Source organism: Chanodichthys erythropterus, chromosome 19 (assembly GCF_024489055.1).
Source record: "Chanodichthys erythropterus isolate Z2021 chromosome 19, ASM2448905v1, whole genome shotgun sequence".
NCBI classification, from domain to species: Eukaryota; Metazoa; Chordata; class Actinopteri; order Cypriniformes; family Xenocyprididae; genus Chanodichthys; species Chanodichthys erythropterus.
This window is the reverse complement of record NC_090239.1, coordinates 26,078,006-26,092,130: the sequence shown is the minus strand read 5'-3', so window position 1 is coordinate 26,092,130 and position 14,125 is coordinate 26,078,006. Positions and strand designations below refer to the sequence as shown.

The 14,125-nt window shown below is 37.1% G+C and overlaps 1 pseudogene; it reads right to left on the bottom strand.

Moving 5' to 3' along the window:
* Positions 1-14,125, bottom strand: part of LOC137007541 (uncharacterized) — a 90,120-nt pseudogene that overhangs the window by 16,318 nt on the left and 59,677 nt on the right.

Below are 14,125 nucleotides of genomic sequence, written 5' to 3'. Positions count from 1 at the left end.
TCACCCAGAGCAATGTCACGTCGCCGCTGATCGCCCAGAGCAATGTCAAGTCTCCGCTGATCGCCCAGAGCAATGTCACGTCGCCGCTGATCGCCCAGAGCAATGTCAAGTCTCCGCTGATCGCCCAGAGCAATGTCACGTCGCCGCTGATCGCCCAGAGCAATGTCACGTCGCCGCTGATCGCCCAGAGCAATGTCAAGTCTCCGCTGATCGCCCAGAGCAATGTCACGTCTCCGCTGATCACCCAGAGCAATGTCACGTCGCCGCTGATCGCCCAGAGCAATGTCAAGTCTCCGCTGATCGCCCAGAGCAATGTCACGTCTCTGCTGATCGCCCAGAGCAATGTCACGTCTCCGCTGATCGCCCAGAGCAATGTCACGTCGCCGCTGATCGCCCAGAGCAATGTCAAGTCTCCGCTGATCGCCCAGAGCAATGTCAAGTCTCCGCTGATCGCCCAGAGCAATGTCACGTCTCCGCTGATCACCCAGAGCAATGTCAAGTCTCCGCTGATCGCCCAGAGCAATGTCACGTCTCCGCTGATCACCCAGAGCAATGTCAAGTCTCCGCTGATCGCCCAGAGCAATGTCACGTCTCTGCTGATCGCCCAGAGCAATGTCACGTCTCCGCTGATCACCCAGAGACATGGCACGTTTGTGAAGCTGTCCGGGAGTGGAGAGGGTTGCTGTCTAGTGTGAACGACCCACCGTTGACTTCGGCACGAGCAGCTGGCATTCCGAAACCCACACCGGCTGCTTTGCACTCGAGTCCAGGCCCGCCGGACGCTACGCACTTGAGTCCAGGCCTGCCGGAGCTACGCACTCGAATCTAGGCCCGCCGGACGCTACGCACTCGAGTCCAGGCCCGCCGGACGCTACGCACTCGAGTCTAGGCCCGCCGGACGCTACGCACTCGAGTCCAGGCCCGCCGGACGCTACGCACTCGAGTTCAGGCCCGCCGGTCGCTACGCACTCAAGTCCAGGCCATTCTGGACCATTATTTTAAAGGTGCCCTAGATTCAAAAATTGAATTTACCTCGGCATAGTTGAATAACAAGAGTTCAGTAGATGGAAATGACATACAGTGAGTCTCAAACTCCATTGTTTCCTCATTCTTGTATAAATCTCACTTGTTTAAACGACCTCCGAAGAACAGGAGAATCTCAACATAATACAGACTGTTACGTAACAGTTGGGATCATTCATATGTACGCCCCCAATATTTGCATATGCCAGCTCATGTTCAAGGCATTACACAAGGGCAGCCAGTATTAACATCTGGATCTGTGCACAGCTGAATCATCAGACTAGGTAAGCAAGCAAGAACAATAGTGAAAAATGGCAGATGGAGCAATAATAACTGACATGATCCATGATAACATATTTTTTGTGATATTTGTAAATTGTCTTTCTAAATGTTTTGTTAGCATGTTGCTAATGTACTGTTAAATGTGGTTAAATTTAACATCGTTTCTTACTGTATTCACGGAGACAAGACTAGTTATTTTCATTTTTTAAACACTTGCAGTCTGTATAATGCATAAACACAACTTAATTCTTTATAAATCTCTCCAATAGTGTGTATTGTTAGCTTTATCCACGGAGCATATATCAAACTCATTCAGAATCAAATGTAAACATCCAAATAGATACTATACTTACGCGATTAGACATGCTGCATGACGAACACTTTGTAAAGATCCATTTTGAGGGTTATATTAGCTGTGTGAACTTTGTTTATGGTGTTTAAGGCAAGCGCGAGCTCTTGGGGCGTGGAGCACCAGATTTAAAGGGGCCGCGTACCCTGAATCTGCTCATTTATAATGATAGGCAGTTAAAAAAATTAAAAAAAAAAAAAAAAACTATGGGGTATTTTGAGCTGAAACTTCAGAGACACATTCAGGGGACACAAGACTTATATTACATATTTTGAAAACATCAGCACCTTTAAAGTGAAAAAATATGTTTTTCACTTTAAAATAATGTGCCGCATTACTGTTTAACAGATTGAACAATAGGTGTTGTGTTAAAGCCACTGGAAGGCAAGCCCACAACCTTCAGACAAAACAGCATAACTATGGGAATCTGATCCCATGCATAACAGCTAATGCTAATGCTCCGGCTGTGGTGGTACGCAGAGAAGGAGTTTTGAACGGCGGGCACTGATGTCACTGCCATTACACGATAGGCTGAGAGGTGCCGCATGTGATTAAGTTAGCCGTTACGCTTTCTCCAATGGTAAGAGATACAGACCCTCTCATCTCCCTATAATAATCTCTGGTAACACACACCTGCGTGGGCACCTCCTCTCTCTCACTCATCTCATTCACAACGGTTCCTGCAGGTTTCACACTAACACCAAAAGCGCATGCACCACTGATCTATTAGTGGAGCGAACAAGCCATGCTCAAACATAGACAGAAGTCAAACAGAGTCACAAGTACCAAAAGGAGTGACTTACTAAAGGTCAAATGCATTCAAAATTATGTCAAAATACATAATGGTAATTATTCAGATAAACACAGTCACTTTTGGATCATTAAATAGCTAAGGAAGAGAACGTATGTGGTGTAACAGTACTGGGTCCATTCATAAACTCTTAAAGGGACAGCAGTCCTATATTCCTGCTGCTGTCTGTCATGTTATGTAAAGAACAAAAGACAAAGAAAATCACTTTCTGCTCTTGACTGAATGTTTTATAACTTTAATGGTAAGAATAAATCTGTATTTAATATTTACAATAAAGAATACAGAAATTATGGTGATCTGATTACTTTAATTTCTTTAGTATTTCTTACCTGAATAAAAACCTACTTAACCTGAAAAATTTAGTTTCATAGCTCTCTATTCTATTGCATTTATTTGTTCTGTTGTTTGCAATATTTTTCGGCAAAAATAGGTATCGGCAGATCTGATCAAAAAATCAGAAATCGGAATCGGCCAAGAAAATTGCAATCAGTGCATCTCTAGTTCCAACGAATGCCACAGCAGAACTGCGACTCATATCAATATTTTGTGAACAAATTTGTGGCTGTGAACAAACCATGCGAGTCAATGATTCAATTACCCTTTCAAAAATACTGCCACTTGCTTCGTCACTTGAATGACTTGATGACTCACTTCTGATGATGCCACCTACTGGTGGTTTTAGTTTAATATTTAAAAGTATCACTCGTTTTAACATCATTAGGGGCCAAGCCCCGAAGGGGCTGTAGCCCCTATTGTAATTGTACGTTTTCCCTTTTATTATTATTATTCTTCCTCCCGAATGGGAGTCTATGGCAGCCCTATCAACGGAACATGAGAAAATTATGAAATTTGGCACAGTTGTAGAGATGCTCATGAATAGTGATTGGACCAAATTTGGAGTCTCTAGAACCAACTCTATAGCGCCACCACCAGTTCAAAATTTCAACATTCTAACGGTTTTAACATTTGAACTGTTTGTCATAGAAAAATTAAATTTAGTTCATCTGATTCGTCTCTTCATGCTGATGCTATTCAACTTCTTACATTAAGTCTCCACCCATTACAGTAGCGGCCATTTTGAAAAGTACAGTATTTGTTTTTTTCGCTTCTCCTCCTTCAAAATTTGTCCAATTTTGTCCAATCTTTGATCAGATTATCTTTGGACTGAGCCGCACAGAAATGACTGAACAGATTTTTTTTATTCATCTTTGTTCAAAGGTTATGATGTCACGAAGTTAACGAGGTCAACCCAAAATTAGTATAGAGGCTGTATCTCGGCCAAACTTTGAGCAATCGAAAAAAAAATTGGTACCCTTCATCATAACCATGGTCTGAGGGTCTATGCCAAACTTTGGAACAGCGCCACCTACAGGTCATGAGATATGAAAAATGGCTATTTTGGCCAATAACTTTTGAACAGTTTATCAGAAAATCAAGATCTTGGTGTCTATGGATTCCTTGGATCATGCCGAATCCGACGATACTGTCGATTCTGTCAATATTGGATGAATCACGTGTCCGCCATTTTGAATTTTGTCATAAATTGCGATATCTTTTAAACAATTTGACATATCTTCACAAAAATTGGTATGTATGACCTTTAGAAGGTCGTAAAAGGTACCTGAGAAGTTTCAGCACAGCGCCACCTACTGTTCCACAGATGTAATGATTATTTCAAAAACGCTTATAACTTTTGAAAACACTTTCCAAAATGTGTATGCTTCATGTCATTTTATTCCCTGGCTTATGCCGATTCCGACAATGTATCATTTGTCATTTTCCTTAAATGTACCTGTCTGCCATATTGAAGTAAATGAAAAACAGTTTTTTCGCTACTCCTCCTACAAATTTTGGTCAATTTTGTCCAAAATCAGCTCAGATGATCTTTGGACTGAGCCGCACAGAAATGACTGAACAGATTTTTGATATTCACTACCATTTCCGAGATATTCATCTCTGAATGTGACCTTGCTTGTGTTTGTTGTCTTATGCTAGTTAGCTTAGCACAGTAATTGCTTAGCATGCTAAACTATTGCTATTCTTTCTAATGTGGTCTTCAGTCAACAGGTTAACCAAAACTTAGTTGGCATTAAATAACTTTGCATACTAATATGGTTAACATGCTATGAAGCTTTTTTTTTGTGAACTCTTTCTCACACTGAAACCTCTGCTTAGCATACTGATGAACTTGCATGGCTGATTAGCTCAATGTGTTACGCCACGGATCCCGAATGCTCTGCATCATGGGTTCGAAACTCAGTGTGACACATGCCCAGGCCGCATGAGGTACTGTGGCAGGAAAAGATGCAGAACTTGTGTCTGTTCTAGGCATTCTGCCTAAAACTGGTCTAATCTGAAGCTATCACATGCAATTCCTTTCTGTCCAAATTCGTAGTTATTCTTCTTCCCCCTGTATGGTAATCAATGAACCATAAGAAGGAAAATTATCAAATTTGGCATGCTTGTAGTGATAGTAATTAAAAGTAATTTGACCAACTTTGGAGTATCTAGGACTAAGTCTATAGCGCCACCACCAGTTCAAATATTCACTTTTGTAAAGGTTATAACTTTTGAACCCTTTGTTCCAGAAAAATGAATGTCAATACAACTGATTCCTCTCTTCATACTGATCACATTCAATATCTTACATTAAGTCTCCACCCAGTACAGTAGTGGCCATTTTGAAAAGTACAGTATTCCGTTTTTTCGCTACTCCTCCTTCAAAATTTGTCCAATTTTGTCCAAACTTTTATCAGGTGATCTTTGGTCTGAGCCGCACAGAAATGACTGAACAGATTTTTTTTATTCATCTTTGTTCAAAAGTTATGATGTCACGAAGTTAACGAGGTTGACACAAAATTGCTATAGAGGCTGTATCTCGGCCAAACTTTGAGCAATCAAAACTAAAATTGGTACACTTGATCAAGACCATGATCTGAGGTTCCATGCCAAATTTGGGAACAGCGCCACCTACAGGTCATGAGATCTGAAAAATGGCTATTTTGGCCAATAACTTTTGAACACTTTATTAGAAAATCAAGATCTTGGTGTCTATGGATTCCCTGTGCCATGCCGAATCCGAGGATATCAAATTCGTCAACATCGGATGAACCACGTGTCCGCCATTTTGAATTTTGTCATAAATTGCAATAACTTTTAAACAATTTGACATATCATCACAAAATTTGGTACATATGACCATCAGAGTGTCCTGAAGGTACATGAGAAGTTTCAGCACAGCGCCACCTAGTGTTCCACAGATATAATGATTTTTGCAAAATTGCTTATAACTTTTGAAAACATTATCCAAAATTTGTCTGCTTTATGTCATTTTATTCCCTGGTTTATGCCGATTCCGACAATGTGTCATTTGTCATTTTCCTTAAATGTACCTGTCTGCCATATTGAATTAAATCAAAAACAGTTTTTTCGCTACTCCTCCCACAAATTTTGGTCAATTTTGTCCAAAATCAGCTCAGATGATCTTTGGACCGAGCCGCACAGAAATGACTGAACGGATTTTTGTTATTCGCTACTATTCCCGAGATATTCATCTCTGAATGTGACCTTGCTTGTGTTTGTTGTCTTATACTAGTTAGCTTAGCACAGTAATAGCTTAGCATGCTAAACTATTGCTATTCTTTCTAATGTGGTCTTCAGTCAACAGGTTAACCAAAACTTAGTTGGCATTAAATAACTTTGCATACTAATATGGTTAACATGCTATGAAGCTTTTTTTTTTGTGAACTCTTTCTCACACTGAAACCTCTGCTTAGCATACTGATGAACTTGCATGGCTGATTAGCTCAATGTGTTACGCCACGGATCCCGAATGCTCTGCATCGTGACACATGCCCAGACCGCATGAGGTCCTGTGGCAGGAAAAGATGCAGAACTTGTGTCTGTTCTAGGCATTCTGCCTAAAACTGGTCTAATCTGAAGCTATCACATGCAATTCCTTTATGTCCAAATTCGTAGTTATTCTTCTTCCCCCTGTATGGTAATCAATGAACCATAAGAAGGAAAATTATCAAATTTGGCATGCTTGTAGTGATCGTAATTAAAAGTAATTTGACCAACTTTGGAGTATCTAGGACTAAGTCTATAGCGCCACCACCAGTTCAAATATTCACTTTTGTAAAGGTTATAACTTTTGAACCCTTTGTTCCAGAAAAATGAATGTCAATACAACTGATTCCTCTCTTCATACTGATCACATTCAATATCTTACATTAAGACTCCACCCAGTACAGTATTCCATTTTTTCACTACTCCTCCTACAATTTTTGTCCAATTTTGTCCAAAATCAGCTCAGGTGATCTTTGGACCGAGCCGCACAGAAATGACTGAACGGATTTTTGATATTCACTACCATTCCCAAGATATTCATCTCTGAATGTGACCTTGCTTGTGTTTGTTGTCTTATGCTAGTTAGCTTAGCATGCTAATTGCTTAGCATGCTAACCAGTTGTCATTCTCTTTAATGTGGCTCTTCAGCTATCAAGTTAACCATGAGCTTCATTAGCATTAAGTTAGCTTAGCATGCTAATATGGTTAGCATGCTAAGTAATGCTTTTCTGTAAATTCTTTCTTACACTAAAAGTTCTCTTCCACAGATTGTTGAATGTGCATCCTCAAGTAGCTCAATGTGTAAAGCCAGTTACCTGATGAGCTCTGCACCCCAAGATAGTGGGTTCGAATCCCAGGTGGAGCGGTTTTATGAAATAGTGTGTTTTGATTCCTTTACTGCCTCTTGGATTAGAAATAAATGCTTTTTGTTTCATGCTGTGTTCATTTTCATCTAAGCTTATGTACATTCTGAGTTCATTTTCGCCCGTAATTCTGAACCAGCTGTTTCATGTTTGTTCATTTTCTGCTGTTTTTCCTCTTCCTGCTCTGTATTGCGCTACAGCATGATGAGCTGCAGAATGATCTAAAGTAGTTATTAAATATAACATTCAGTGCAGTTTTATAAAAATTCTTCATTTTGAGTTCATTTTCACATGAACTAATGAACTTCGGCAGGTGTGCCAACATTCACCTGCACAGTGGCGCAATGAGTTGAGAAATGGACACTGGACTCGGAGGTCGTGGGTTTGAAACCCGTGTGGGGTTCCTTTATACAATTGTGTGTAATGAGTCATTTTGATACCTTTTTTATCCAAATAAGCATTGTACTAATCTTTATTCCTCTTGAATGAGATACAAGTGTTTTTAGTTCATTCCCTGTTCATTCTCTGAACTTCTATTGATTTTCATTTCATTTCCACCTGTCCTTCTGAACCAGCTGTTTTGCATGTACATTCAATTTCTGCTGTTTTTGCTCTTCCTGCTCCGTATTGCGCTACTGCCCCTTCTGGGGCTTGGCCCCGAATTGCTGCTTGCAGCTATATTTACTTAATATTTTTTTTTTGGACATTTTAAAACATTATTTATTTTATGAAGGTATTTATAAAGGTAAAAAAAGGCACTTTAATGCACAATCCGTTTAAGGGGGAAATATTGTCCTGTAAAGGATTAGTTCACTTTCAAATTAAAATTTCCTGATAATTTACTCATCCTCACGTCATCCAAGATGTTCATGTCTTTCTTTCTTCAGTGGAAAAGAAATTAAGGTTTTTGATGAAAACATTCCAGCATTTTTCTCCATATAGTGCACTTCAATGGAGCCCAAATGGTAGAAGATCAAAATCACTCAATTACAAAGTTTCATAGCAGCTTCAAAACATTCTACATGATCCCAGACGAGCAATAAGAGTCTTATCTAGAGAAACCATTGCTGATTTTCTAAATATATAGTTTTAATCATAAATGCTCATTTGAACTAGCTCTCTTCCTCTTCTCTATTAGAATTCCAGCAGCGTAGACACTGCTAAATGTATTACTGCCCTCCACAGGTCAAAGTTTGAACTAATTGTTATATACTAGCACTAGCATATTGTATATGACTATTTAGTTCAAACTTTGACCTGAGGAGGGAAGTAATACACATAGCAGTGTCTACACTGCTGGAATTCAAATAGAGAAGAAGAAGAGAGCTAGTTCAAGATGAGCATTTATGGTTAAAATGCATATAGTAACTCTTGAGTTATTACTATCCAATACTTTACAAAAACATCAAAAGTTGACAATGACTTCAGTAGTTATCATGCGTTTCCCTTTAGAATACTGATCCAAATAATTAGTAATTGCTTCTTAAGTATTTGGTAATACTTCACTCATTACTAGTGGGTTACCATGACCTTCTCTTTAGAATTAATTATACATTATGCATTATTCACATTAATTACGAACATATATATAGTAGTTCTTAGTAGTTCTCTGGGAGGAATGAAAAAACAGTATTTACTGATTAACTAATAGTGAACTACCACCTTCAACTGAGCACTATTACTTACTAATTCATTCATCAGAGTTACTTGTTAGTTAATAGTAGTCACTAGAGTGTTAATAATAAAACATTATTCATTTGTTCCTGTGTAGTTATTCATTAATGAAGGATCAGTATTCTAAAGTGTTACCGTTTATTCATTGCAAGTCATCGTCATTGCAAAAAAAACAAACAAAAAAAACCACTGGGTTATTATTTTAGTTACTTTGTAGGCCTACTATGGATTCTTTAGGACAAGTAAAAAGTTCAAGAATGGGAACATGTCTTTTTTTTTTCTTTTCTTTTTTTGGTGACACCTGTGTTGCTGGTTATTTTTTTATACTTTCCATTGGTAAACCAAAATGTGATTGTTACACAACAATAAAAAAGACTGAAAATGTGAAGTTGCACTTCAGTTTTATGTGACTTTAGTGAAATTGCTATACCTAAAGTAAATAAAATGGCCTAATTCCATCCTACAGTGTTGCTACTCTGTATTTTTGAACATTACAAACAATGATTATCTTAGAATAGAAGATGTGCTGTTTCTCGCATCACATAAATTATCAATAGTTATGTACGTGGTCTTGAAGAGGATTCTTTTTTTTTCTGTCTCTGTCTTGACTGTCTCATTTGGACTCTGTCTTGACTTGGATCGAACCTCTGTGGACTCGGCCTTGACTCGATCTCGACTAGTCCTGGACTTGGACTTGTCTTGGACTCGACAAAGGTGGACTTGACTATAGCCCTAAGAAAACGTGAACACTACCATCGTGCCAACAGTGAAGCATCCTGAGATCATTTGGCTTTGGGTTCTCTCACAATTCTGCCCAATACACTGCAAATAACGGAATCAAAAGGTCCTGCAAAAGCAACTTCTCCCAACAACCTAGGAGCAATTTGGTGATGATCCATGTGTTTTCCAGCATGATGGAGCACCATGTCACAAGGCAAGAGTGATAATGAAGTGCATAGAGAAGCTGTGGTCAATCCTCAAAAGGCGAGTGGACAAGCAGAAACAAACAAACTGTGATAAACTCAAGCACTAATAAGGCAAGAATGACTGTAAACGGTCAGGATTTATCCCAGAAGCTGCTGATGGGGGCAGTCGTAGAGGTTATGAAGAAGAAAGGTCAACACCGTAAATACTGACTCTTTGCATATATTGAATGTTTTTTGCCAGTAAAAGCCTTTAAAACACGAAATTCTTATCTCTTGTTTCCCAGTACATCAAGTGAAAAAATAATCTGCAAATACTGAAACAGCAAACTTTGTGATACACAAAGTTTATGTCACTGTCAATACTTTTGGCCATGGCTCTCTCTTACTTTCATTTGCTTACATTAATGTGTGAAGTGCTAATATTTTACACAAATTTGAGTGTTACAACCTTAGGAGGATCCAGTTGTTTTACATCACTTCGATCAATTCTTGAAACGGTAACTTGTCCCTTATGCTTGTGTCTTGGTGCTCCCATGACTGCATACTTTGCTCCTGACATTGTTGCTATTGCCAAAGAATAACCTGTGAAGAAAATAGACTTGATGTTTGTTGTTGTTGTTGTTGTTGTTGTTTTTTTTTTTGTGCCTGGTTTATTTTGATTTACACAGTCAAAGAAGAGATCTTACCTAAATAACTGTCATGCTCAGTTCCAGCTTGAAAGTCATCTGAAATATAATTTTCTTTGTACAGCTGATATCCACCCTTCGACTGGAAAGCTCCCACTGCAGTCATTATCATATCTGTCTGGATGCAGATAATATCACAGGAATTTCGGTAAAACATGAACTAATAATGAAATGCACTTCTACAGCATGAATTCATCTTTGTTAATGTTAGTTTCAACATTTAGTAATACATTATTAAAATCAAGAATGGTATTATTTAACATTAGTTAATGCACTGAACCAACATGAACAATCGATAAACAACTGGTTTTTATTAACTAACATTAACAAAGATTAACAAATACAGTACCAAATGTATTGCTCATGGTTCATGTTAGTTAATACAATAAATAATGTTAACAAATAAACCTTATTGTACAGTGTTACCAGAATTTTAAATAGAAATACTTAAAAAGTAAGTTGAAGAGTAGTTCAACATGAATCAAATATCATGAATTTCTATTATTGCAAATAATGTGTATAAAAAGCCTTGATAAATAAACACAAACAGCTAGATTTGGCCTGATGCAAGGGCACTTTCCAGGTTGTTTTTAAAGCACTTTGCAGAATTCTTATGGTTTCAAAGCAGTTTTACAAAGAATGGCACAGTTAATTTGACCTGAAATAATTCAGTTAAATTGTATTAATGGTAAAATTAAGTAAATTGTTGTTCAAACAAATATAATACTGACAATAAAATCAAAATCAAGTTAAAAACTGAAAATTGCTGTTAAAGTGGGGAAAAGCTTGGATAGCATGAATTAAATTAAACAAAAAGAAAGCAATTCAACACCTTCAAATTAATTTAAGTAAAAACTATTTCTAACCAATGCATTTCATCTTTTTAATTTCTGTACATTGTCTCTTTCATTAGTTTGGTGTCAAATAAGTTAAATACACAGAATTACATTTGAAGTAACTGCTGCACTAAACCCGTCCTGTGCAAACTCCATTCGAGATGAATCTCCAGAGGTCTGGGTTCCTATAGTAAAGAAGCAACAGCACAGTTAACTATACATTTAATATTTGAAATCAACACAATGAACAAATGAACTGTGCTCACATGACAGCGGATGAACGTAAAATGTAAACAGTCTATTATTTTTCATTCCCTCTGCAAACATACCTTCAATGGCGATAATGTTCTCTTTGAGTTTTTCACGAATACTTTCCAGCGCGTCAAAATCATTTACTCTGAACACATGATTTTTGGAGGGTAAAGATGCAATAGTTGCCAGCTCTCTTATTGCTCTGCCACTATTAAAAGCATTGCCAACCTAAGAAAAAAAAAAAAAAAAAAAAAATCTATGGAGATAACTGTAACTTCATAAATCTAACGATTTAATAACATTTTTGTTTTTAAGTAAAATGTTTTATTTATACTTTTTTTTTTTTGATTAATGATTTTTAGTGGATTGATCACAAAAAAAAGTTAACTATGTCATCTTTTACTCACCACCATGTCATTCCAAATGTGTATGGCTTTCTTTCTTCTATTAAAGGGTTAGTTCACCCAAAAATGAAAAATTTGTCACGAGAATACTTTTTGTGCGCAAAAAAAAAAAAAAAAAAAACTAAACAAAAATAATGACTTTATTCAACAAATTGATATCTCCCCTGTTCCTGACAGTGCAACGCTTCTGTGTTCTATACATCAGAATGTCGGCTCATTATTGGCTGGCTCCTGCGTCAGCATCACGCGCATGTGTTGTGCTGATCACATGATCAGCTTTGGCCAATACTTGGTGTTCTGACGTAGAACTTGGAAGTGTTGAACATAAACAGCATAGAAACATGACAGTGGAGTAAAACATGACTGAAATTTCATTTTTGGATGATCTAACCCTTTAAATGCAAAGGAATATATTTTGGAGAATGTTTTTGTCCATACAATGACAAGACAACACTTGACTTTTATTGTAAGGACAAAGCAAGACATTCTTCTAGTCAAATTTGGAATGGCATGATGGTGAGTAGATGACTGAATTGATTTTAAGAGGAACAGTAATTTTTATGCACAATACTTTCACAATGGCTATCCTATCAGGAAAGGATGCATGTTGATTTTGCCTGAGTATCTAGCAGTTTTTCCTGGTTTTTGCACAACTAATATAGTTTAGTCTTTTTTTTTATTATTATTATTTAAAAGAGGCAAAACATAAAATGTAAGTCAAATCTTACCCCAATAGCATATCGTATTATATTTTTAGCTTGAGCTTGTTGAACAGCTGCAGTCAAATCATTTGGATCAGTTGATTCACCATCAGTGATAACAACCAAAATCTTATTGGCTGATGGTCTTGCACCTCCACTCCTGACGAATAACTCATTCCTATTGAAAAAGAAAATAGTACAAATATTTAATGAACAATACAATTATGCAACTGTTTAGGAAACATTTCTAGTTTACGTTGCTTGTCTTTGGAGACTTGTTGAAATAATTAAATGCTGTAAAATCTTTATTTCAATAAATCAAAAGACTTGTAGTAGTATGGGTATCCATTCATTCATGACTTTAATTTCATGTACTTTTTGCATGGTCCTTTTTTTTTTTTTTTTTGTATTATCCATTGTCTTAGTTTTTCTTTTGGGTGTAATATATTTAGGATGTGCTCCTCAGCCTTCACTAAATATCATGTTAAATTTATCTTCACTCCAAATCTTTCTGTCTGAAGTAATATTACTTTTAATGGCATGGATAAAATAAATCCAATGAAATATCAGCAGACATGTCTCACACAAGATGTCTTATAGCTGCTGCAGTCCGAGTTACTCCTCCCCGTTGGTATATCTGATTCACTGCATCTTGCCATGCCTTGGCGTCTTTGACTTGTTGAAACTTGTAATGAATGACACATTGTGTAGAAAACTGTGCAATGGCAAACTGTAAGACAGATAGATTTAGTGCCTCATGCTATGAACGTTAGGGGTAAAAAAACAAATCTTGCATAAGCTAAATCATAATAAATGCATTGATTACCTGTGTATCACGGTCTATAAAACTTTTGATCATTTCTATAACAAAAGCCTTCATCTTTTTAAAATCCACAGAGCTTACACTTCCAGATCCATCCAGTAAAAAAGCAATATCAATTTGTGATGTTGGGCATTCTGAAGTTGGAGAAATTAATAATTGCATCATATTTTCATTTAATCTGAATAACCATGTCATATGGTATATACAGTATGAAGAATATTTGCTTTGATTTGGTAGAATAACATAAATGTACCTCTCAGAGTCTCTGACACAGGTCTGCTCACAGTATTATCTGGAATGATTTTAAAGCACATTCCATTGTAAGTGGTTATTGCGTCACAGTTCTTAGGTATGGTTGGACCACAAGCCTGAGAGAAATTAAGATTTTATTTTCAACATGACAAACTCTAATATGAATATTCGTGTAAAAATTGGAGCAAATATTCTTAGTTATTTTGGACATCTTTTAGACTGTCTGCAAATTGTAGGTTCAACTCTCGCAAATTATAATCTAATTAAAATGATCTGAATGTAGACAAGCACCAAATCTAGCATGTTTTTACAGTAAAATTGGTTGCATTTTTGGAATATCATAACACAATTTAGCATTAGCATTAAGATTTTATATTCTCACAAAAACAGATAT